The following is a 16,360-nucleotide window of genomic DNA, read 5'->3' on the forward strand; positions in this document are numbered from 1 at the left end:
ATTATTTGATAATCATCTAAATTAGAAGGGTTTTTTTTATATCTTGTTTGAGCCAAAACATCCATTTTTTAAATTAAGAAAAACTTTAGACATTTAGCAGGTATAATTTGATTTCATTGATGTTTGTTCAATGTATTTTATGCAAAAATTCAAAAGTATTTCAATTTTACAGCGTTTTTCAAAAAACTCATTACGAACATAGTCACATGATTTACTTATTAAAATGACATGAAATGAACTTGAAAATTTACTGATGAAAATAACTCACCTTCTCTCATTATGTTTTGTGAAACCAGTAGAACTCTCCATGGAAGCAACAGCCAATCCAGCATTATGACCAATGTAAGTTGTCGCTAGCTGACGAAATAGAGACTCTTTGCAAGTTGAATGAAACCATTGAATGGAGACATAAACTGAAGAAGAATTTAAAGAATATATGATATAACTCTTAAGCAGCGTCCAGAGGAAGCCAACTATTGCTTGCAATGAAAAGTTACACTTGTCTCAGGAGAATCACATGACTCACAGTGAACAATGGTTGTCGCATCGGGAAAACTTTTTGCCATTGTCCCATTACGGTCACATGATCTTCCTAAAGTAGGCATGACTGACTATTGCGAGCAATAGTTAGCCTCATGTGTATCCTGCTTTAATCATATCCCACGGGAGCTGTTGTTCAAGCCGTCTTAATATTTGAACCCTTAAATTTCAATATGAGAGATCTACCCACTAATATTTAGATTCAGGTGGAAATAATGAAAATTCAATCAGCATTGAAAAGTTCGTGTTTAATTTCCATAATTCCAGAACTTTTAATAAAAAAAACAGACAAATTATTTTGTACTAATTTCAGACAATACCACAAATAAGATGAACAAAGAGTCGTAATTGAAAACTAAACTATAAATTGTGCTCATTAATTCAAAAACTATTGTCTTCTATTCGTCTTTAAGAAATAAGTTAAAGTGACTTCAAATGCCATTATATTTGACTGAAAATAAACTGAAATGAGAATTTAAATATTTCATGCCTTATAATAGTTTGGAATTCGCAATGTCCATCTGTGCTTTTTAAGATGTTTGCATTTGTTTACCGTACATCTTTACCTTTTTGCACCTGTTGATTCCTTTAATATTTAATACTTGGCTTATGTTTTAAAGCAAAAGGTATTTAAAAATATTAACAATTTGATTGCTAGTATGCTTCATGCATGTAAATGAATAACAAAGGACCAGTATTTTAATATATATAAGCAATAAAAAAACGAGAAATAAAGTGATTAAGAATGGGTCAACACAGCAAATCAGTATTCGAAGATTATACTGACTTTTTAGAGTAATTAGTTAACTTTTTTAACAGAGAAAGGACATTCCTCGCCTTTAAATAAAATGCATCCGATTGCCCCGAAACGTCCGACCTTCATTATAGAGATGCGAACACTTTCAAATATGATTAATAGCTTACAAACTACAAAAAGCACATAATGAGCAGCGAAATAAAGTCAGATTAACACACAATTTTAAAGCTGATTGAAGACTCTTAGATGTTTAATACAGCTTAGTTGGATTAATTTTTCATTGCGAAGTATTTAGTGAACCTTATTATCCTAATTAGCCGAATTCAAAAGTAAATTAATGTTCAGTGAACTTAGAGTTCAAATTAGTACACAAGGGCTAATTGGAACTAAATTCAACAATTTGAATCATGGTGGAAAGATGAAATAATCCTACTGCAAGCATTTGAGGATGCCACATTGACATGAGAGCATTTGATCGTCTATAACAAATTTAAAAGTAACCATGCGCGTTTATAGTATACAGATTATCAGTCAAAGCATATTTCAATGTACCTTTGTTATGAAAGCATAGTCCCATTCACTATGCCATTAAGGCAACAGAGTTAGGAGAAATGAAAAGTATTAGTTTTATGCAAATGAAGTCAAATGATATGATCGAAAATATCGATTAGGACTATTTTTATTGGTCGAGAGATATTCAAGATACTTTAAAATAGACTAAACCTGCATTATTACCACCTTTTACGTTATTTCTAAGTTAGTTTGAGTGATATATTGGTGAGACGCTTCTTTATAAAATTTGCGTTGTTGTATGCTGTATACTTTTTACCGTGATTGCCTTCCTCTTTAATAGTAAGGTATACATTTGTTGTAATAAATTTTAGCTTCAGGTTCTTTATGAATTTGTATGCGGTGAACTCTTGCTTCCATGAATAATGGTCATATCGTAAAGATAATATTGGAGTTGTTTGAAGTTTAAATTGTTCTTCCACTCGTTTAACGTGTAATACGTATGCGTTTTTACATTTTACTTCCATTGGGGAGTTATGAAAGTATTGTTGATTAGATGAGTCCAGATCGCAACTTGCTTTTAAAAGTCAACGCTTTGATTAACCTAGAATTTTATATAAAGTAGTCGAAAAATGGCTTATTTTTCAAGCTTATTGTGAGTATAAATAATCGATATCTTATTGCGACGAGTTTTTAACAGACGCTGAACGATTTCTTGAAGTGTTGTCATGAGTGACTGTCGCGAAATTGATGGGAGTACTTTACTGAAAATGTTTTCAAATTTAAATTTCGGTAATATGTAGGAGAGCAAAATCGGTAACTTTATGTAGCGAAAGTGCAGTGTGATCACTACCCCTGCGCAGTAACTTAAATATGTTAACTCTGCCAGCCACCCATTGCTGAAATGATCAGATATCGGTCATCGGCAACTCGGACTGCGACTAATGAGTTATTAAACTATGGAAGCAAAGATGCTGGAGAGTAATTTACAGGATGTTTTGATTTTACCATTAATGGTTCAGTGACTACTTCATTGGGAATCGCTTTCTCCCGGAAGCACTCGATCAAAAACAACTTTATAAATCTTGTCTCCATTAGGTAAAAGAAAATGCTCGACAATACTGTATTGAAAATGACTTTAAAGTCCTAGAAGTTGTTTCATAACGAAAAACAAACTAAGAGTGCTGGTTTTCAAACTCTTAGTTAACTTAAGATTTCAAATTGCAATTGTTGCTTAGTTTGAGCATATAATAGGATATTAACTATCGTAACACATTGCATTCGCTTTAAGAGTTTATACAGAGGCTGTAGGCGTTATCGGTTGCAAATAGGATTAATTTCGTCGAGTACCAAATCTCGCTCACATGTCAATAGTCTTTTAATTTTATAATACTATAAAGTATTCGTTACGTTTGTATTTAGTCTTTGCAACTTTTGCCCTCGGAAGTGTAATTAGATGCATAATTCAACAAAGGTATGTTTAGTATAGAGAATTGCATGTTTCGAGAACTGTTAGGCTTAAATCCTTAAGCCTTTTTAAACTGAAGTTCAGATGTGCTGCACCAGCGTTTAAAATCGTGATCTTAATAAATCTCCTTCTCTTGCAGAAGCGTCAAATAGCGTCAAGCCTCTACTCTATTTCGAATAACATGGACATTGGAAAATTGCTATTTTGGATCATTCCTAATTGGGTACTACCTGTGCAGTTATTAAGACGAAGAACCAAAATGCCATACGCCTACAATGTTTAAAGGAAGTTACTTGAATTTTTCGTCAAGGTGAGACTGTTAATGTTTTTTCTTTGTTACATGAAAAAATCTTGGAGAAAAAGAAATTAGATGTCTTAATGACCTTTTGTATGCTTTGCTTCAAAATTTAAGTGCAGTTAGTTTCCGAAGCGCAATTTATTAATATTTTTAAAATTGAAAAAATCGTTGCGGTACGAAGTGGCCGTACTGTCCAACCAAATCTGAGCACTTTGGATTGCACCCGAATTAAAATTGGCTACAGATGTCTTATTAATCTGTAAAGGCGTTACTGGGAAAGGGCAATTTAAAAAAGGCCCAGAACAAGTTTTATTTTGAACTATGAAATATAAAGATAGGATTTATTCAATAATGATATCTGAAACCCCGAATAGAATCTTTCCGATCTAATTTAAAATACTCTGACTTAACGTGAAATCTTCTAAAATGGCATTTGAAATGTCTGTATGAACTATCTATCAAATTTGTTTTCCCGTCAGATCGTAACTTTAAACCATATTTACTTCTAGTGTATCTCGATTAATGTTAATTTTAAATACATCTTTTATGAACAAATAATTCTCGGATTGGTTCATCAAGTGCGTTGATGCATGTGAATTTTACGGTTGCGTATTAAATGATTTGGACAATTTCAATTGCTAATAAAATGTTTTATTTATCAAATCTGATATTGTCTGTTACCTTCTAAATAGCTTGAGGAGTATACGAAATTTTCTGCTTTCCCTGCATTGAAAATTCGTTACAATTTCCTTAATTTTGGAAAAAACTAAGGTTAAAATTTAAATGCATGAACGTTTCTTAGTCAAATAACGGTTTTATGAGCATTTTGAAAATTTGTCTCGGTATCTACTCGAATATCTCACGAGATGGACATCGAACAAATTTCAGCGGGCAAAATTTGACTGTCTTAATGATAAATTTTTCATTCAAATCTTTCATTTCTGGAAAAAGTATATACTTAGTCTTTCGTTTAATCTCGAGGAATTTTTCGAAGCTTTTGCTGAAAGAATCTAATGCGACTGAAGTCTTGGAACGAATGAGACGCTTAGTAACTTTTGCTGTACTTAATTTAAATGCTTCTATTTGGGTATGAATCGAAAGATTTGGAGAGAAGTGCAGCTAAAGCTAATAACATTTTTGAGTGAGCGCTTTCTGCTGTGACTGTTACAATACCGATCCTTTAGTTTCGAATGAGTTATTGATCGCGACACTCTTATCAGATAATAGCTTATAAACATCGATTTGACGATATTTAATGTGAAAGAATTTAGTTTCCTGTCATTTAATCGCACGCATTTCTTCACAGGTTATTTCCCTTTGATTTCAAGTTGGTTTGAAATACACTGTAAATGGGAGTAACTCAAGGTCGGACATGTCATGGAGACTCGAATGTTCTTTTCAACTAGAAGTGTCGTGTCTCAATGGTAAGTTTTTGAAAAGTTTGCATTATCTTTATGGTCGCTGCTTAATTATTACAGATTTATTCCGGTACTAAGTATTGCGCTCTGTTTCTTAAATGAAACGCTATTTTATCATTCCCTATGATCAAATATTTTGTGAAACTGTGCTTTTAAGTCATCTAAAAGTTGTTCTATTTAAAGAAATCGTTATCCAAGATAGAGAGCGTACGAGTACCAGCATTCGGTTTGTATAGAGGAGCAATGGAATATTCAATTACTCACGAATCGGAATTTAGACAAACTTGAGAAATTCAATGTTTACTCGAATTCTAAACCAAATAAACTGTATCTATCGTTTACATTAAATATTTTGGTCGCTATCGGATTAAAATAAAGCTGAAATTTCACGTATCGCATCTTAACATTTACTACTAAGCGAATGAATCTTTTTACTTTCTCGCAGTAGACTAAAAAATAGGAACTCAAGACTGATAGTTTCCACTAGCGAGTGCAGTTTGTGACCGCATTAATTTTGATAAATTTTTAACTATTGATACAAATGACTCCTTTATCGTTTACGAGTATTAAAATTTTCCAAGGATTCGGATAACAAGATCTATAATGTTTACACTCTAAATGCTAAATCTGTGAAATATACCTTTAGTAAAACTACTGTGTAACTTTACATCTTGTATTATAAATTATAACTCAAATTCTTAGTTACCTTAATCATTTTTTGCATAAAAATATGCAGAGGGAATACAAAAATTAACACTCGCATTTTTACTTGTATAAAGTTGGCCAGTTTTTGCAATGAATTACGTGTATAGAAACGCGAACAGAATTAAATTCGGTACATTTAAACCGTATATTTTTACAACATACTTGTATTCAATTTTTATTTTGACAAGATAACTTTCCAGTACTTTCAATTTGATTTTCCGAGATTGTCACTAAATTTTACATAATTTCTCAATCCCCTTTATTTCCATGTAATTCTTGAATTCCTTCTATTTTGGAGATAATTATCATTCAAAAGTTTTTAAGATCAATCTTTTACTCATTCATAAAGTTTGCAGGATAAGTTAATTTCAAAATGCATGAACCCTCGGTAATTGTAATAAATGACCTGTAATAAAACAGCAGTTGAATATCGCCTTGCTCATCTGTTGTACGCATACAAGATATATTTAATTTTTACATGAAGATGGCTAAATTTCTCCCACTCTAAATCTAAATTATTTAGAATTGGTCAATACAATCTTAAACTCTGCGTACGATCTTCTAAACTCGTCATTTCTTACCACAAATGGAACCTTGAGTCAGGAAGTAAACTGATATACCGCGTACCAATTTTTAGCCATTTTCTAAGGCTTTGAAATACTGGAAAACTTACAGAAGATGTGATCTGTTAATTCACACATTACGGTTCCAAACATCTAAGCGAAATATACTAGTGTAGTCAAGGGCAACGAAGATTGAATATTTTACATTAAGACGAATGTTTAATTTTTAGGTATAGTATTAGATTTGCAATTTGCATCTTAAGTTCACATTAACTACATGAAAATGTTCACTTTGAAAATTCTTTCTAGCTTGTGATGCAGAATTCTTCTGATTAACTAAAGTCGTTCCGAATTTTAATCTGATCGATTGCTGATTAGTTAAAAAAATCTAGATTTCGCAATGCACAACCAGGGTTTACGTTTTTATGAGTAAGCAGGCTTCATCCTTTCAGTTCTATCCATACATTTTATGTCGATAATGTCCTTTGTAAATGAGACGAGAAACCAATTGAAATGTTTTACGATGCGATTCTCCATCCCCTTGCAATTCAAATTATTCATTTCCGACTTTACTTTTGGTTCGGATAATTAGAACAAACATCAATCGCAAACTCTTCGACTTAAAAATTGACTTGCCAGTTATTTTAAAATCTCGCCGAGAGAAATTCCGACTTAAAACACCATCGCAACTTTTTAGAAATGGAATGCATTTTGAATCAAGTGCAATGCGTCATGATAACCGTCAACAGTTTAAATATGAACCTGATCTCGTTGACGGATCGGACGTCAAAATTCTTGCAGATGCTGCTGCGTACATCAGCAATAGTGCTCTCAAAAGGTTGCATGAATTCTTTTTGTATCGGAAATATTGCCCATATTGGGATTTAATATAGGATAAGAGAAAAGCTACTTTAAATAATCTTTAAAAAGGCCATACTGAAGCTCTAAAGCTTATCTTCCATTTAGTCCAAAACGTATGGAATTTTACTTACATGCATACTTTTCTTTATCGAAAAATATTTTGCTCGATACTGGTGTTGCAAGGAAAGAGTAACTGCTAGACCTTAATTAGATTACTTAGCTTTAATAATTGGTTTATATGCCATTATATATACTGAAAGTAAACAAGGCCATGTTAAACGCTACGAAATTCTCTTGAATCTAATGTAAAATTGTTTTCAATCTCCTTACCCCATTTTATTCACAAGCAAAAAATTTACCGAATTAAGCACTTCCATACTTGCCCATTGCTTTTATCAGTTTTGCATATACAAATTTAAACAATATATTTGTATGCATTCAAACGGGACCACTTTCGTAGTAACAGTTTACATGTCGAAACATTTCCCAATGCGTTTTTCTTAACACTAATGTAGATAAACTAATTTGAGAATAGCATTTTAGTTTGCCTTACCACTTGTACTGGTATTGAATAACGATGAAGTGAATAAGAACTTTCAACATGTGATTGGAACAACATGGCGCAAAAACGATTTATGCTCTTTTAAACCAAACCAGTTGAAATGAATAGATAACGTAAAATCCTTTGACGGTCTGCAGACTGCACCTCCCAATTGAGGGATAATGTTCATTAACTGTAACGAATAAGTTAAACGATTACTTTAATAATTTTTCTTCAACTGAGCGAAATAATTAAAATTCAAAGCTACATCGAATTGAATGTTAAGGAATCGAATAAGTGAAAGGTGCTTTTAGCACAACTTCAATCTTGCGATTGGGTTAATTTATCGTTTATATTATAGTTCTGTTAATTTCTCTGCTATTGGAAGTTTTTCTAAGCACAAATTGCGTTTTGATTTGAATTTATCGCTTTTGAGAACTTGCGTGTCATTATGATTAAAAATAGCTCATTAAATTTTGGCTACATTCAATATAATAATGAAGATTGTTTTCTTCCAGAGCCCATGGTGCACTCCATTCATCGAACATGAAGAAAGCCATAGATATTGCCTTTAAAAGCTGCAGAAACCATAGACCAGGCTTAACTAAATCTTCGTCAAGCTGTGCACGTCAACTCTTTCTTCAATAATGTGAAATATGCCTGCTAGCCATCTGGATGGTAAAATTTCAAAAACTGATGTAATCTTGTGTTCTTGAAAGATTTTGGATATCATGGCAGAACGTGCTTATCTCCCGTGCATTATATACAAATTAAACTCGGAGCATTAAAATTTGAATCTTCAAGATGTACACTTTGATTTAAATTAAATTTAGCTAAATTGATATTAGTCATTCACCATAATGCAAGGAATTTAAATGTATCTTGAAGTATTTATAGACGATAAATGTAGCTTTTAATGCCCTTTTGAATCAAAGAAATGAAACGGACAAATTTCTCTGGATCTACCTTTTAACTTCCTTAATTAAAAGTGATAACTTTATATATACTAGCCACACGTTTGTTTCTAGATCAAATCTGTTAACAAACCAATAATCAATATGTATCCCTTACGAACCCAGTATTAACATCTAATCAGGATTATTATACATCTTCAGTGCCCGAATTTTCGATAGTATTTACAGAATACTTTAACTGGCATTATCCTGATGTATTACTAATTCAGTCCCAACGCATTTGAGCCGCTAGTTTGATACGCTTTATATAGAAGTCTAATGTAAAACTTGCCTCCGGTAGTTCTTCTGGTTAATAATTGCCCTGAACCAAATAAAACGCTGTTTCAAATTGGCATAAAAATTCCATGTTCTTAATGTCGGATCATTTTCAAACTAGTTTAATGGTAAGGCGAATCTTGGAAATATTTACGTTCCCAAAACTTAAAGGAACTTCAATTCTTAACCCTCCGATGTTTGTTTAGAAACTGCAACTTGTAGATCTTGCAGTGCTCGTTAGATTGAGCAGTTCTCATAAATCATTAGAACTTTTAAAATATAATGCGAATTTTACAAATTCTTCGTCATTACGATAGTTTTCCTCGAACCAGCGAATGGGAAAAGCGCGTAGTCTTCCAAAACCTATTGGCACACAATGAGACGCTAAAAACGTAATTTTGACATCTTTATTGATAGGGTCTAATCTCATTGGCTGTTTCAGCTTAATCAAATCAATCGTTTAATGGAACATAAAATTCATAGATAGCGCTTTTCAAGTCGTTTAACTACATTTTAAACTTGCACTAAATTACGGATTGGAGCGATAGGAATTCGAACTTGGTTCACAAATCTTGATCATCTGAAATTCCGAATATCGATATTTGAAGTTGCACTTGACGGGTTCATTTGGGATGATTGAAACAATAGAATAAGAGGGTAATAGTGGCTAAAGCGTTAAAATGCTTGTCCCTGTTTACTTTCCGTCTAGGCTGTTAGGGACCGGCGGTCTAAATGGAAAGTATCGGTCCCCAGGGAACCAGCATTTTGACGTGCAACAACGAACAGGATTAGTAGAAATAACAAATAGCGAATTAAACGAGTTATTGCAAAATAAAGAATGCATTAAACGATATGGAAATTTCTTTGAATGATTGAATATAGGTAGAGTGGGCATACAGGGATTGAACCTGTTGAGTGTAGCTTGTGTATCAATTTTTCAACGGTTACAAATAGGTGCTGAGGGTAGATTCTTGTTAACATGCGACATTCGAATGCAGCAGTAGAAATTGAGTATTCAATGAGGACTAGTGTACTACGTTATATATTAATCTGTACAATAGAGATGTACAAAAGATTTGTTTACCAAGTTCTAGGTGAATGGTATTGCAGATATCAAATATGGCTGACTTCCCGAGATCCTGTAAAATTACTCGATGTATCGGAAATGGAATATTAATGAAGAAAATCCGAATCGTAAATTATCGATTTAAATACCCGTTCTAATAACAAGAACCTCTTATTTCAGACAGGAAATTGATTTCAGAAAATTGGCTTACGTCTAGTCCAAATCGGAGGAAATTCTAGAATTAAATGTAAAATCTAGATCCCCAATTTTTGATTTCGCTATTTCATTTTGCACTTAAGGTAATGTAAATCTTGAGGAGTGTATAACGAAGTATTTAAATTGGTAGATTTAAAATTTATCACCGAAACAGATATTAAAATCATTTGCAAGACGTTTTACTGCATAAACCGAACAGTGGAATGTGGAGGAAGTTGTTTAATTCAAGTAAATCCTAGACTAAAATTACGGCTATAACTAATGGATAACCTGTGTAACCTCACTCTACCTCTACTTACACTTGTTTAGTATTGCCTCCCAATAATTTTCCTTGTGAAATTAAATTCAAATTCCAAAGCTTAATGTATTGAGAAATTGCACTCATTTTTGAGTTTCTGCAGCGTCTCGATTGTCTGTTTCATTCGATTCTAAATTTCTTAATTGTGGGTTAATTTGTTACGGAAAATTCAACCTTTTTTGTTGACATGCAAGTTTAAAACGACCCAATTTATTGTTTGACCCATTGTAATTGCATTGTATTTTTACCTTCAAATTTTCGACTTATTTTAAAATTTCAACTACCTGCTTGCATGTCGATTCTCTATACTTTTCAGAGAAATTTAATGTATATCGGATGATTCAACTTTTATTAAATTAGTTCTTAGTTCCCTTGTCAATATATATTTTCTACTCAATGGTTTAGTTGTATACTTAACATTTATTTGAAATATTTGTACATTTTTACATTTTTAGTGACGCCTTGAAACTACTGAGTCGTGCTTTAAAGGACGACTTAATTGTATATTTTCTTAATGCTATACTGGATTACTCGATGTTTTGAATTGCTAAGGATGACAGTTGAGGTTATTTCTATCATATTATCTCTGTACTTTGATAACGTATTAAAATTAGTGTACATCTTAAGGCTGGATGGTGTATGTGTTGAAATGATTTTGTCAAACATTCTTAAGTTAGACGTAGGTAGTTTAATTTTTAAATTAGTTAAATACTTAATTAAAAAATAGCTTAAAGTCTATTAATAGAAGCAAAATTATCCATATCTAAACTTCAATTTTTGTTTACAAGACTTGACCCTTTTATCTCGCTTGTATCGATTTTCATGTTAATTCCATGTATAATGAATTGGCTTTCTTAAATACGATTTACTTCGTTTATTTGTAAATACGTTCGTAGAGTTGAAGCCCTACTAATGCTTTATACGTTATTTTCGCGCAAAGGGAATCTTAAATTCTAAAGCGAGATAGGTACTTAGCAGAGACAAACTCCTATCGGAAATTCTGGAGATACTTAAAAATTCAATTGTAAATTTAGACGCAAGCATTTTTATAGCACGAAATGTAAACCTAGGATTTCATTTTAAATCGGTGGTCCAAAGTAAGTTTGTGGTCGCTTGCAATCGATTACTTTGAATGGGCTCCGGTGTTCACCATTTAATGACGCATTTAAAGTGTTAATGGATTTTAAAGGATTTAAAATATCTTGGTCACACTAAAACTCGTTATTGCATTCATCATTCAAAACGCCCTTGATTTGCTTAACCCAGCCTAGAAATCAAGCTTACTGAAACTTACCACATGCACTCGGATATAGTAGTATTGGTATTAATTTTGGCAAATAAGTAAGTCGAATGCTTTAACTACAAAGTAATAGGAATATAGTAGTCTTCGCCAGCGAATGTTTAAAACCTGAAATTTAATGTATTCAATAGTAATTCTTGCTAATAAATTAATCGTCCCTTCCATATCCCTGTTTTATGGCAAACGAATCCAATCTTCAACTAAAATGAATAAACCAGACAAGTCCGTTATTGATATTTAGTAGATCCGATTATAGCATGTAGATAAAAAGCATTGGGATATTTTCGCTAAAAATTGTTAAACTGCGTCATTCTGTAGTGCACGTCTGATCTTAATTATAAACCTATTGGGTTCTGTAAGAGTAGCGTAGCATTCCGAGTTTAGTTGAAAGTGGGCCGTAGCTTCGCCGGCAAGCCAACAGACCACTTTCTGCTCCTAAAAATCGAAACATTTTGATCGTGATGTCTGGCCAACATCTGATTAAAAGGTTTCAATCACTTACTAGCATTTTTCTGAAGAAGCTTATAGCTATTTAACTAAATTTACCTCTCAAAATATTTTAGGTACTCGATGCATCTTAATCTCTAATTTTTGATTCGTATCACTTTTAACGTTAATTTTGAATAAAATGAAATACTTAAAGACCATAACTTTAGCGGATGCTTATGTGGTATAATTTGTATTGATTGCGATTGTTTATCTTTAGTAGCGGAACTTGTCTGGTGACTTTCTTAGATTCTGTCTTTAAAACTGCTCTTTCCAACTATAAATTTATCATAAATTTAGCTCTTATAGTAGTTTGCATTCAGTAATCTGTTAAAATGTACCTTGAGTCTGATAAAACGATTTCAATTGCTACATCCAGTATGCTTTTGTAGTTCTATCCCAAATCTTCCCAAATTAGTTATTCACCTTAATACCGATCTAAAAATTAACTTGTAGGGTCCCTTTAACGCATTTCAATTGCAGTAATAAACTTCTATTGCCGAGCATAAAGAACTTAATCTTTAACCCCACTTGCATTGTATTAATCATTAATTCAAATTCTTAATATAGAATTCACAATATAGAAGTATTGACTAAAAATTTAAATTGTACAATAGTTGGATACCGGATATAAACTTTGCTTTTCAAAAATAGTTCAACGACGTTAGTAAAAGTGGGCAAGTGAATTGGTATTAGCGCGGTTAAAGAAAGGTGAGAGGGGCAAGTTTTTAAACATCTTGCACGCCAAGCAAAACTATGGAATTTCGTATACCTAAAATAAGCATTTCTATAAGTGCTCCATTCCTTGCAATAAAAATTGAATAGAAATTTTAGACTGATTTCCGTACCTTTACTGTCAAACTCGAGCATTAATATTCATCACATTTTCTTCCAAATGTTTGTAGTAAATTAAAGGTAATTTCAAGTTCGTTTTAGAGTTCAGGATTTTAATTGTTTCGGGATTTGCCGGTTTAAGATTTCGAAGAAAGATTGTCAGTGGCTGTGCTAGCCAGTTAACTGACAGTCTGTGAAATTCCTGAAGGCATCTTTGAATGCTATGCCTGATCACCATCGCAGTCAAGATGACGTGGAATTTAAAATCCTGCGATAAATAGGCAGCTTTGATTCGGGAAAAACGCGATGCCAACTCGCAATGGACGAATACCTTGAAAAAGTACAATCTAACTGCATTTTAATTAACGACATCGGTTGATTTATAGCTAACTAATTTTATTGATAACTTAAGCTTTTCACGACAAATTCCATAGATTTTGCTGGAGTCTTGACTGAAATTTCAGATTTTATATAACACTGTTAAATATTCATGCATTAAGTATTGTGAATTGCCAGTTAAACCTCTCCAGTTACAGCCTCTCTTTAAAACTTAAATTAAAAATTTCGTTTTATAATTCCAATTAGTCTAATAGGAAAGGTTGAAATAAGATAGGAAAATGACTTGAAAGTAAAATGGATAAACCTCTGGTCTAGATGTAGAACTACGGTATCGTATGTTTCGGTTGAAAATCGTGCCAGGATTAGTCAACCAGTAGTTTATATCTTGCACGTATTGCCTACAGGTGTTCATCTGAATCCCACAAACATTGAAGTCTTTCCTTTTCATTGAAGGCTTCCAAAGTGTTAGGTTTTAGATGTTATTTTCGCGGGGGAAGGTCGGTTTCAAGTTGCGTCCATGAAAACTTATTTAAAGCGAACTTTTTATCGTCAAACGGGTTCTTTTGGAAGGAAACTAAGCTTTCGGTATTTATAATCCGATATGGTCTTGAACGGCAAATGAATGATTCAGCAAATGGTAGTTAAGAATTCATTGGTAAATTCTAAGAATTTTGAGGAATCCACTTATCCTAAATTGTATTGACAATTCTTAATAATAACTTCCTACTTAATTTCGCAAAAATTGTCGGTGCTTCTAAAAATATTTTAATTTTGTCCATCTTTCGCAATAGTAGAATCTGCCCGAGAAACTTCAGGATTGATAAGGAATTTTTTTTATAAAATACATCATCCAGCCTTTCTAGTTAATTAATTTTTCAGAAATAGAATTTAGAATTTTTAAGGCTTTCGGCCTTCTATTTTCTTTAACGTTAAGATTCAGGTTATGTAAAATGTTTTAATACTATTGTTAAACTAAAGTTCACGAATATTCTCCTGTATATATGTACAGACCTTAAAGACCTAGAAAAATGGCAACTATAATTCTAAAGTGACAATGTTGTCTTTTGCCTCCTGCCTGCTCGACTTTGCTATTGTTTGCTGAGTAATTTATTTAAATGTATATATTGTCCAATAATATTTTTAGCAATTTATGGAATAAATTGCTTTAATGAAATGTAGCTCTAATGTATTGGCTTCTCCAATAAGAATTTATTAAATTTGGATTTGAAAAACTAAACAATTCAAGATGGCAACTCATTCAATGTTCATATAAAAATTTGAACGAGCATCTCTTGTATAGATTTGAAGTCTTCACTTAAATAATTTTCCTAGATAAAAGTTATCCAAGGAATCTCTCCGAAACCATTCTCGAAGAATGGCAGTAAAGTTTATTTGAGATTAAATGCTATATTTGAAACTTCGCTTCAATGAGTTTGGAACGATAGTAAGTTTGTAGACGGTTATAAAATGTGAGTGATAAAATTTAAGTGATGTACAAACCTATATCAATAGCCAGCACGATCCTATTAACATCCATGTATGAATTTCGCTTCATATCGCTTATGTTCACTTAATGGTATGTGCTTTGTATACTGCAATAATTAAGATGCTAACTTTCATACAAATTGACATATATCTACTACTGGAAAATGTGGAGGTAAATACTCGAATTTAAAAATTTACTGCTGTTATCTGATACAAGAGGTAATAATGTTGTAAATTTGTAGATTGCTAAAAAACTACTTGCTTGACCATTTGAAATTATTTTGAATAAAATATTGAAATAGAATCTTCTAATGGCTATGCTGTCTTGTGTACAGCTGTTCAAATTCCTGTGACGGGAGCATGCCTCATGTAATCCATTAGCTGCCAGTGAATCTTGTTATAACTTGCTCAATGTAGTTTTCTTAAGCTTTAGAACTGGATTTGATGTAATTGTTCAGCTTTATTGACTCTTGCCTCTAAGATTAGATAACTTTAGCTTGTGTCTAATGGAATTAAAATAAGTTATAAATTCTTCGGTATTTTACTCCATTAAGCTATGGAATTTCTATTGAAATGTAAAAATGTTGGTTAATAAAAGTTGTTCCTAATTTTGAGTTCTTATTTCTTTTTCTGTAATCAACTTTTAATATTTTTAATGGATGATCTAAATTTGCATCTTGCTTAAACATAAAGTGTTGACTAATACACTTTCAAATATTTTTCCAAAGACTCGGAAACTCAAATTTTAATTGTTTGATACAAGACTCCGAAACTTTTATTCGGAAGATTTTAAACTAACTGCAAAGCGAAATGCAAGAATAGTCGTTGCGTTATTTGGTTATTTCTATCTGAAGTATTAATGACTTGTCTTTTCCTTTGGCTCGTATTTAAACTGGATTCTTGTTAAACTGTTTCATTTACAAATTTTTTGACCAAATTCCAAATATAATTTGGTACTAAGAAAATATGGGTTATATAATCCCGTTTATAATTAGTGTGGCTTCTAAGATCGTTCTCAAATTTTTACTGAATTATTAGCTAACTGAAGTGCTATAGCGTCATTGTGGTTTATATTTTGAAAGGAGTGCCATTTCTCCTCTAAAGTTGCACTTGCCCTCCTGGCAAATTTCAGTGGAATTTTTTGGGCTATAATGATTCAAAATTATCCGATTTGTTATGCAAAAATATTGCCTCTTTAAGCGAATGTTAATGTATTCTTTAATACTTGCAGCTGAAGTTTATTCAAACCCAAAATTTCTTTAAAGTTTGAATTGAAATAAGGGGAAAATAAATTAGTCTTAATTTCAACCTTCGTCAACATTAAAAAGTGAATGTCTCATGCATTTCATATTTAGTTTGTCCTGCATCGCTTTAAGCAGACAGTTAAAAATCAAACTTTAAATGGTTAGTAATACGATTACCAAGATGGAAATTATCTACGAGTTT

At 32.2% G+C, this 16,360-nt stretch overlaps 1 long non-coding RNA gene across 2 annotated transcripts; it reads left to right on the forward strand.

Annotated features, from left to right (window-relative positions):
- Positions 1–2,035: 2,035 nt before the first annotated feature.
- On the forward strand, positions 2,036–15,366 carry LOC129962494 (uncharacterized). Of its 2 annotated transcripts, none has more exons than XR_008783912.1 (4): positions 2,036–2,149; positions 3,415–3,585; positions 4,880–4,997; positions 8,180–15,366. It is a non-coding gene; the product is annotated as an uncharacterized LOC129962494 (long non-coding RNA). The 2 variants fall into 2 exon arrangements; XR_008783913.1 differs by having other exon boundaries at positions 2,070–2,154.
- The last annotated feature ends 994 nt before the right edge of the window (positions 15,367–16,360 follow it).

The sequence above is a fragment of the Argiope bruennichi genome, chromosome 3 (assembly GCF_947563725.1).
Source record: "Argiope bruennichi chromosome 3, qqArgBrue1.1, whole genome shotgun sequence".
Lineage (NCBI taxonomy): Eukaryota > Metazoa > Arthropoda > Arachnida > Araneae > Araneidae > Argiope > Argiope bruennichi.